Below are 9,259 nucleotides of genomic sequence, written 5' to 3'. Positions count from 1 at the left end.
GTGAGTGTGTGAGAGAGAGACTGTGTGTGAGTGTGTGAGAGAGATTTTGTGTGTGTGTATGTGTGAGAGAAAGAGAGAGAGAGAGAGAGAGAGACTGTGTGAGAGAGAGACTGTGTGTGTGAGAGAGACTGTGTATATGAGTATCTGTGAGAGATTGTGTGTGTGTGAGAGACAGACTGTGTGTGTGTGTCTGTGTCTGTGTATGTGTCTGTGTGTGAGAGAGTGAGACTGTTTGTGATACCGTGTGTGTGTCTGTGTATGAGAGACTGTATGTGTGTGTGAGAAAGAGAGGCAATAAGTATATGTGTGCATGTGAGACAGACAGAGTGTATTTATGATTGTGTGTGTGTGTATGAGACAGTATGTGTGTATGAGTCTCTATGTGTGAGAGAGCGACTCTGTGTGTGTGCGTCTGTAAGAGACTGTGTGTGTGTGCGTGTGTGTATGTGTGAGAGAGAGAGAGAGAGAGTGTGTGTAAGAGACTCTGTGTGTGTGTGAGATAGACAGTGTGTTTGTGAATGTATGTGTGTGATATGACGGACGAAGAGAACCACTATCTGGGAAATGGTGGTCAGTCACAAAGGGGCCATGAGCAGGCGAAGGCACAGAGACAGACTCCATTCCCCCGTGAAGCTCACTACCTGCCACTTGTAGAATTGGAGCCTGGTGTCATTCCTTTCAGAATCTGACTGAACGTAATGGCTCCTTCACCTCAGTTATGGCTACAAAACATCAGCGCAAGAAGGCTCTCAGTTTGATCTTCGCTCTGGACTGTGACTCATCTTCATGAAGTAGAAAGCCAATTGCTCCCAGGACCAATAACCTCAATATGGTGGACATGGGAATGACAGCACAGCTGGCTGTGAAGTCTTTGTTATTTTGTTGCACTAAGCACAGCCCAGATAGGCCTGAAGTGTTATGACTGCACTACATGTGATGTTCCAATATAAACCTCACTTTCAGTGGCATTAGTAATAACCTTCTTCAGTTACTGTAACAGAAAAACCTGGAGGAACTCAGCAGGTTTGGCAGTGGAAAGAAAGCAAAGTTAACATTTTGGAAGCAGTGACCATTCTCCTGAAATTTACTGGAAGCTTTTGACAACACAATCTATCATCCACGGTTCTATGCTTCAATGCAGTTACTGTATCTGTGCTGTATGTGGTCAGTAAGCACAGAGTCTATACTAGAGTCATGAGTCATAGAGATGTACAGCATGGAAACAGACCCTTCGGTCCAACCCGTCCATGCCGACCAGATGTCCCAACCCAATCTAGTCCCACCTGCCAGCGCCTGGCCCATATCCCTCCAAACCCTTCCTATTCATATACCCATCCAAATGCCACTTAAATGTTGCAATTGTACCAGCCTCCACCACATCTTCCATACACGTACCACCCTCTGCGTGAAAAAGTTGCCCCTTTGGTCTCTTTTATATCTTTCTCCTCTCACCGTAAACCTATGCCCTCTAGTTCTGGACTCCCTGACCCCAGGGAAAAGACTTTGTCTATTTATCCTATCCATGCCCCTCATAATTTTGTAAACCTCTATAAGGTCACCCCTCGGCCTCTGACGCTCCAGGGAAAACAGCCCCAGCCTGTTCAGCCTCTCCCTGTAGCTCAGAAATGCAAGTCTGACTTTTAATGGCAGTGTGCATAGTTAGTGCCATTAATAAACTTCAACATATCTTTCGCATCAAGAACCCCAGTCTTTGTGGTATATATCACAAGGACTAACATATAGGGAATATGTATACCAGATCATCAGTGATGCTTTACCCTAAACACACATCAGACTCTACAATCCATTAGTTTGTTGGCAATCATAGCTGAGGGATAGTGTCATGGCAAAGGAAAGGATAGTGTCATGTGAATTGGGCGGCATGGTGGGTCAGTGGTTAACACTGCTACCTCACAACACTAGGGATCCGGGTTCAATTCCAGCCTCGGGTGACCGTCTGCGTGGAGTTTGCACATTCTCCCCATGTCTGTGTAAGTTTCTTTCAGGTGCTCCGGTTTCCTCCCACAGTCCACAGACATGCAGGTTAGGTGGATAGGCCAAGCTAAATTGCCTATAATATCCAGGGCTGTGCAGGCTATGTGGATTAGCCATGGGGAAATACAAGGTTATAGAGTAGGGGGGTGGGTCTGGGTGCTGGGTGGGGTGCTCTTTAGAGAGTCGGTGTGGACTCGATGGGCTGAATGGCCTACTCCCACACAGTAGGGACTCCATGAGAAAACCAAGTGATGCAGTAACTCAACACTTTTAGGAGAGAAGGGGGAAAATCAGGAATATTAAATTCTCCCAGAATCAAGAAAACAAATACAAAGGAAAGTTACCACAGACTCACTTATTGATCCACTTTGGAGGCAGTTGTAAGAAACTAGCACATAACTGTGGGACAGGATCATATATGTGCCAGGCTGGGTAAAGATGAGAGATTCAAATTCTCAGAGATGTGGCTCACACTCTCTGTATCACCAACCCAATCAAATCCAGCCTCCGTCCCTCTGCTCCCCCAAGACATCCCTGGATCGGGGGTCATTATAAATGGCCAGGTTTTGGGGATCATGGATATGAGAGAAACCCAGATGCAGCTACAGAGGGGCCATCACTGAGGGACGTGAGAGCAGCAGGAGGAGGAACAAGACTGAAATCAATTCTTCCGGCTTTGGTTGAGAGGTAAAGGTGTCAGGAAGTGGTGGTATTGGAGCCAGTATATATCCACACAGAACCAGGATCCACCTTCCTACGGGCCATACATGGAATACAGAGAAGGAGTAGTGGTGGGTGAGAGGTCTCAAAAATCTAGAGAAGGCCAAGGCATCAACATTAGGTCTCACCATCTGATCCTCCTGGTATCTCACCATCTGATCCTCCTGGTATCTGACTACTAAACAGATAATAGGAGTATCCAGTCCATGCCAACTTAGTTAAAATATGAGTTTATTGAAACAGTGCATACTTTTGGATGCCTCTTAGATTGGAATATGTGTGTGCAAGAGAGAGAGTGTGTGTGTGTGTGTCTGTGTCTGTGTGTGTGTCTGTGGCTGGGTGTGGGTCAGTGCCTGTGCTTGTGTGTATGTGAGTGTGTGTCTATGTTTGTGTGTGTGTCTGTCTATGTTTGTGTGCATATGTCTGTGTGAATGTGTGTACATGTGTTTTCAGAAAGCTGTATGTATAAAATCGCTTAAGGAAAGAATGATCTCAAAGCAGTATCTTTTCTATGTGGTGATAAATCCATTCGATAACACGATTCTGTTTTTAAAAAGAGACGAAGATCAAGACAATGGGGGAAAGGAAAAGCACAGTGACCTGGAAACAGGCCTGACAGCTGCCTGAGACACTCCCACTAACAAGGGCAGGTTCCTAAGGGATGTCCTTGCTTAGCAACTGCCCAAAGCTAGCACTGACTGAGTTCACTAACCCTTGAGAGGCACATCCTGCTTCAGCCCCATCAGTAAAGGCAGAAAATACTCACCATATTTCCCAACCCCACCCTCTCTACCATCCCCAGTCCATTAAATAGCGCAGTAAATCCTAGTGTTTTCACATGTCTGCATTATTGCACATGTACTATCGTCTCTCCTCTTCCTTTCTTTCATCCCTGTGGTATTGTGGAAAATTCAAATGCTATGACCCTTTTCTGCTTTGTCCTTAGTGGAGTGTAATTGTCATTCCAGTTAGAAGAGTATAATGGTCGTCTTCCTTGTGTAGTGTTATCTTCCTGGTTACTTTATTTTTAAATTAATTCATTTAAATGAAGGCATCAGTAGCTAGGCCAACATTTATTGCCCATGTCTAATTGCCAAGAGGGCAGTTAAGAGGCTGTAGACCTGGAGTCACATGTAGATCAGACTAAGGATGGCAGATTCTTTCCCTAAGTGACCTTTGCGAACCAGATGTGTTTTTCCAACGATTGACAATTGTTTCATTGTCATCATTAATAGAATGTCATAGATTTTTATTGAATTCAAATCGCACCATCTGCCGTGCCAGGTCCCCAGAACATTACCTGGGTCTCCGGATTAACAATCCAGCAATAATATCACTCAACCACTGCCTCCCCTTTGTATCTTGCTAGTTACAACATTGCAATAGTTATCTTTCTAGTCAAAGTAATGTAATGATTATTTTCCTGGTGATCTTTTTAAATTCACCTCTTGTGTAACAATTTCTTCTGCCGTCAGTAATGAATGAACTCACTCTTTTTGTTAATTCAAGAAAGCCTGATTAAATTGCCTTCTGTTGATGTGTGAGTTCATTTGGTTCTGGGAGAAACATATACCAACAAGGGAGAGACTCTTCTAAAATGACTGTTGTTGCAACCAGCTAAGGGAGTGAATAAAGAAGGGGATTATGTCCACCCCATCCTCAACAAGAGCTTAACAATTTGGGGTATTCCATCTGGAGCTGTAACAAATTGGAGAACTTTGCCTGGGCTCTGGGTGTAACTGTTGTTGGAGGTAATGTTTTTCAAACAGCCATCTAACACACACAGCAATGAGATTACTGGCCCAGAACACCTTGGAGAAGTTGGGGGTATTTTACTTTGAGAAGTCATTGCTGAAAGGAACTATGGTAGAGGTGTACAAAATCATTCAGAGTCTGGACAGTGTTGACAGGGAGAAACTGTTCCCAGCTTAGTTACAGCTAAGTAGGACCTTAGGCAGTGCTGTAGAATGGAGAGACCTAGGGGTGCAGAGTACATCATCCTTTGAAGTTTGCGTCACTGGTAAACAGGTTGGTGAAGAAGGTGTTTAGCACGCTTGGTCGTCATTGCTCAGACCTTTGAGTATAGGAGGTGGGATGTCATGGTGAGGCTATCTGTTGGTGATGTCTGTTCTGGAGTACTGTGTGCAGTTCTGGTCGCCCTGTTATAGGAAGGATATTATTAAACTGGAGAGGGTCCCGAAAAGATTTACCAGGATGTTGTTGCGAATAGAGGGTTTGAGTTATCAGGAAAGGCTGCATAGGCTGGGACTTTTTTCACTGAGAACAGGAGGTTGAGGGGTGACCTTATAGAGGTTTATAAAATCATGAGGGGTATAGATAAGGTAAATGGTAGGTACCTTTTCCCTAGGGTTGGGGATTTCAAGTCCAGAGGGCATGTTTTTTAAGGTGAAGGGTGAAAGATTTAAAGACCTTGGGGGCAATTCTTTTACACAGACAGTGGTTCGTGTGTGGAATGAACTCCCAGAGGAAGTGATGGATGCGGGCACAGTTACAACATTTAAAAGACATTTGGATAAGTTCATGAATAAGAAATGTTTGGAGGGATATGGGCCAAGCGCAGGCAGGTGGGACTAGTGTAGTTTGGGATCATGGTCAGCATGGACTGGTTAGATCGAACGTTGGTTTCCATGCTGTGTGACTCTAAGACTCCATGACTGTATAACTCATTAACAGATCAAAAGTGAGAAAGCACAAATTTATATTAAATGGCAAAGAAAGTAAAAGTGACATCAGGAAAACTCAGAGAGCTGGAGCAGAATAGCCTCCTTCTGCACTGAAGCAGCTCTGTGATTGTGCGATCTGTTTCAGTTACACTGACTGACAGCTGAATATTAGCCAGGATACTAACGAGAAGTCTCTTCTTATTTTTTGAAACAGCACTACAAGATCTCTAACCGCCTCCTGAGAGAACAGACGAAGCCTCAGTTTAATGTCTCATTCAAGAGAAAGTACTTCACTGAAATGCCAATCTAGATTAAGTGCTCAACTCTTCAGAGTGGGCTAGAAACCCACAATCTCTGACTCAGATATGGGAGTAATACTGACATGGCATAGGGCCCATATCCACAACTGAGTGATTCACCACATCTAAAAGGCCACAGAGTTGATAAACCACCACAACCTGCGAGGACTGACAATTAACAAACAGCACTCAAAGCATTGCACGTTAAGTAGAGCACTAATATAAGCAGAGTCTCAACAATTTGTAGACTGCAGCAGAACTAGAGGCCCCAGTGAACATTGGCATATTCCATAAATATTCTTAAGTTAAATTGCAACTAAACTGATGGATTGTAAGCAGAAATGTCCTCTAAAGTTGTTTAGGAGACCTCACCTGTCCAGTTTACAGATCAAGGAGAAGCTAAGGACTTCAGATGCTGGAGAGTCAGAGTCGAAAAGTGTGGCACTGAAAAAGCACAGCAGGTCAGGCAGCATCGGGGAGCAGGGGAGTCAATGTTTCTGAAATGTCAACTCTCCTGCTCCTCGGATGCTACCTGACCTGCTGTGCTCCTCCAGTGCCACACTTTTCGACAGTTTACAGATCAAACCAGGCAAAAACAAGGGGGATTTGCAGCTTTTCAATATCATAAGCGCAATAAATTTAGGGAATAGTCAGTGACACAACCATGTTGCAGGTAATGTTAAGGAAATTCATAACACTGAGGGCAGGAAGCCAGGATTCAAACATCTGGGACAAGTGTGGCTCCCAAACCCACAGCATCAGGAGGGACAGGCAGGAGGCTGGAAGAACACAGCAAGCCAGGCAGCATCAGGAGGGACAGGCAGGAGGCTGGAAGAACACAACAAGCCAGGCAGCATCAGGAGGGACAGGCAGGAGGCTGGAAGAACACAGCAAGCCAGGCAGCATCAGGAGGGACAGGCAGGAGGCTGGAAGAACACAGCAAGCCAGGTAGCATCTGGAGCTGGAGAAGTCAACGTTTCAGGTGTAACCCTTCTTCAGGACCTGAAACATTGGGTTATTCGGGTGCCATGTTAATTACATAAATTATCAAAGAATTATTCCATATAAAGTTAAAGCAAATTTCATTTTTTGTTCCAACCAGGGCTCTTGATTTCTTAAGTGACTCCGGGACGTGCCTTACACTGCAGCTGCCAAAGCAGACCCTAAGTCCACAACACCAAGGGAGGAAGCATATTGAAGCAGTCCCCACTGCCACTGACCAGACCCAGAACACTGCCTCTGCCAAAGCCAACAATCGCCGTTGATACTCCAGCTGCCCCCACAGCCAGGTGACTGTCCCAACACCTGAGGCCTATGCTCAATTTTTGAGGCCTGAAAACAGATTTGCATTTATAATGTGTTTCTCACATCCACTGGGGGTTTCAAGATGTTGTTGCACAACCAATGACACATTGAGAAGTGTGATCACTGTTGTAACGGGAAGAGTCAGAGGTTTGAGGAAAGATTGGATAGACAGGAGCAGTGAAGTTTGAAAGGGGACCTGATAGAGATGAACACGAATATGGGAGGGGCATACAGAGGGGGGAGTAGGAAGGCACTTTCTCCATTAGTGGAGACTGGTGCATTTAATGTCAGAGGCAGGAGGCTCAGGGGGGAACTGGGAGAACATCCCTCACTTGGAGGGTTGTGGGAGTCTGGAATTCACTGCCTGCAATATTTAGATATTCACACGTCATAACCTGCAGTGTTATGGGTCAAGATCTGGCAGATCTAGTCAGATCTTCATAGACTGGTGCAGAGATGGACCGAAAAAGCTCCCTCTGTGCTATAAACATCTACAGCCAATGTTTTATTAACTTGCACTTATGGGACCAGGAGTGTGCTGATTGATTGAGTAGCCAGGTTAATCAGGAGGTCCACATAATCAATATTAAAACACACATTGAGTAAAAGAAACATAATGTACATGTCACTGTTATACTTTATTTACAGCATTAATCACTTAAATAATAATGTAACATTGCCTTAAACTTAGCAACAGACAGCCTTCTCACTAACACCCTCAACTGACTACAGTAGATTAAATTCCCTACAGTATGGAAACAGGCCCTTCAGTCCAAAAAGTCCACACCAACCCTCTGAAGAGCAACCCACCCAGACCCATTCCCAATATTTACCCTTGACTAATGCACCAAAATTATGGGCAACTTAGCATGGCCAAATCACCTGATCTGCACATCTTTGGATTGTGGGGCGAAACTGGAGTATCCAGAGGAAACCCACACAGACACGGGGAGAATGTGTAAACATCACACAGACAGTCACCTGAGGCAGGGATTGAATCCAGGTCCCTGGTGCTGTGAGGCAGCAGTGCTAACCACTGAGTCACTGTGTTGCCTATTAGGCATCATGCTATTGGAGGAGAAATTGACTTGAAATTGAATCAACTGTTGATGTTTTGTGTTGTCATTCCATTAAACAACAAGCATATTTATACTGAGATAAATAAATTTTTAAAATTATAATAATTGTAAAGAATAATAGTGTTTGATAATGTTTTGCCAGTTTATCAAGAGTGCTAGTTAATAAGAAGCTGGTTAAAACAAGAGTTTGCTTATAAGTCTGTGAGTCTATGATCAGCTGCTATACCTTTCTTGCAAACTGCAACCTGCTAATGAATAGATCCTCATTGCTCTTTGTGATGCTGATTCAGCCATAGACATTGACCAGGACATCTGAGTGAACTGCCCTGCTCTTCTGCCATGGGATTGCTGTGATATCCACCTGAGACAGGCAGCTTAACATCTGAAAGACTGACATCTCTAACATGCAGTGTAGCACTCCCTCAGTGCTGCACAACAGTGCCAACTTTGATTTTGATATTCATTCCCTATCATTGAGAATTTAACCCAGAGCTGTGTGGCTGAAGGGGCAAGAGAGCTACCAGCTGGCAGTGTCATAGATTTGATCCAGGATTTAGCTCAGTCCTAATCTGATCACACTCTCACTCAAGGTCAGCAAGATCCAAGATTCTCAGAGAGCACCTTCCAAACCCATGACCACTTCCATTCAGGTGGACAAAGGCAGCAAAAACATAGGAACACCACCCCTTGGAAGTTCCCCTCCAAGCCACTCACCATCCCAAACTTGGAAATATATCGCTGTTCCTTCAGTGTGGCTGGGCCAAAATCCTGGAATTTCCTCCCTAAGGGGCATTGCGGGTCTTCCTACAGCAGGTGGGCTGCAGCGGTTCAAGAAGGCAGCTCACCACCACCTTCTCAAGGGTAACTAGGGACGGGCAAAAAATGTTGGCCCAGCCAGTGATGTCCCATGAGAGAATAAAAAAAAAAGAGGTCACTCTTCAGGAGCAGCGGGCCTTGCTGGCTATTTTATTGAACACTTCTTTTCCCAAAGGGGACAGTGAGCATTTGTAGCTGCTTGGTATGAGTAGTTTACTAGTGATGGTACTTGGGTGGGGTAAATGCTCATGGTTCAGAGGGGCAATCCACAAGAGAAAATTTGACGGCAGTGTTTTAAACCTGGGAAACTCTTGTTGGGGCTCAGTGGTTAGCACTGCTGTCTCACAGTGCCAAGAATCCA

Source organism: Chiloscyllium plagiosum, unplaced genomic scaffold, assembly GCF_037043375.1.
Source record: "Chiloscyllium plagiosum isolate Xiang-an unplaced genomic scaffold, Cpla_swu_hap1 HiC_scaffold_31, whole genome shotgun sequence".
NCBI classification, from domain to species: Eukaryota; Metazoa; Chordata; class Chondrichthyes; order Orectolobiformes; family Hemiscylliidae; genus Chiloscyllium; species Chiloscyllium plagiosum.
The sequence above is the reverse complement of the archived record's forward strand: the minus strand, read 5'-3'. Positions refer to the sequence as shown.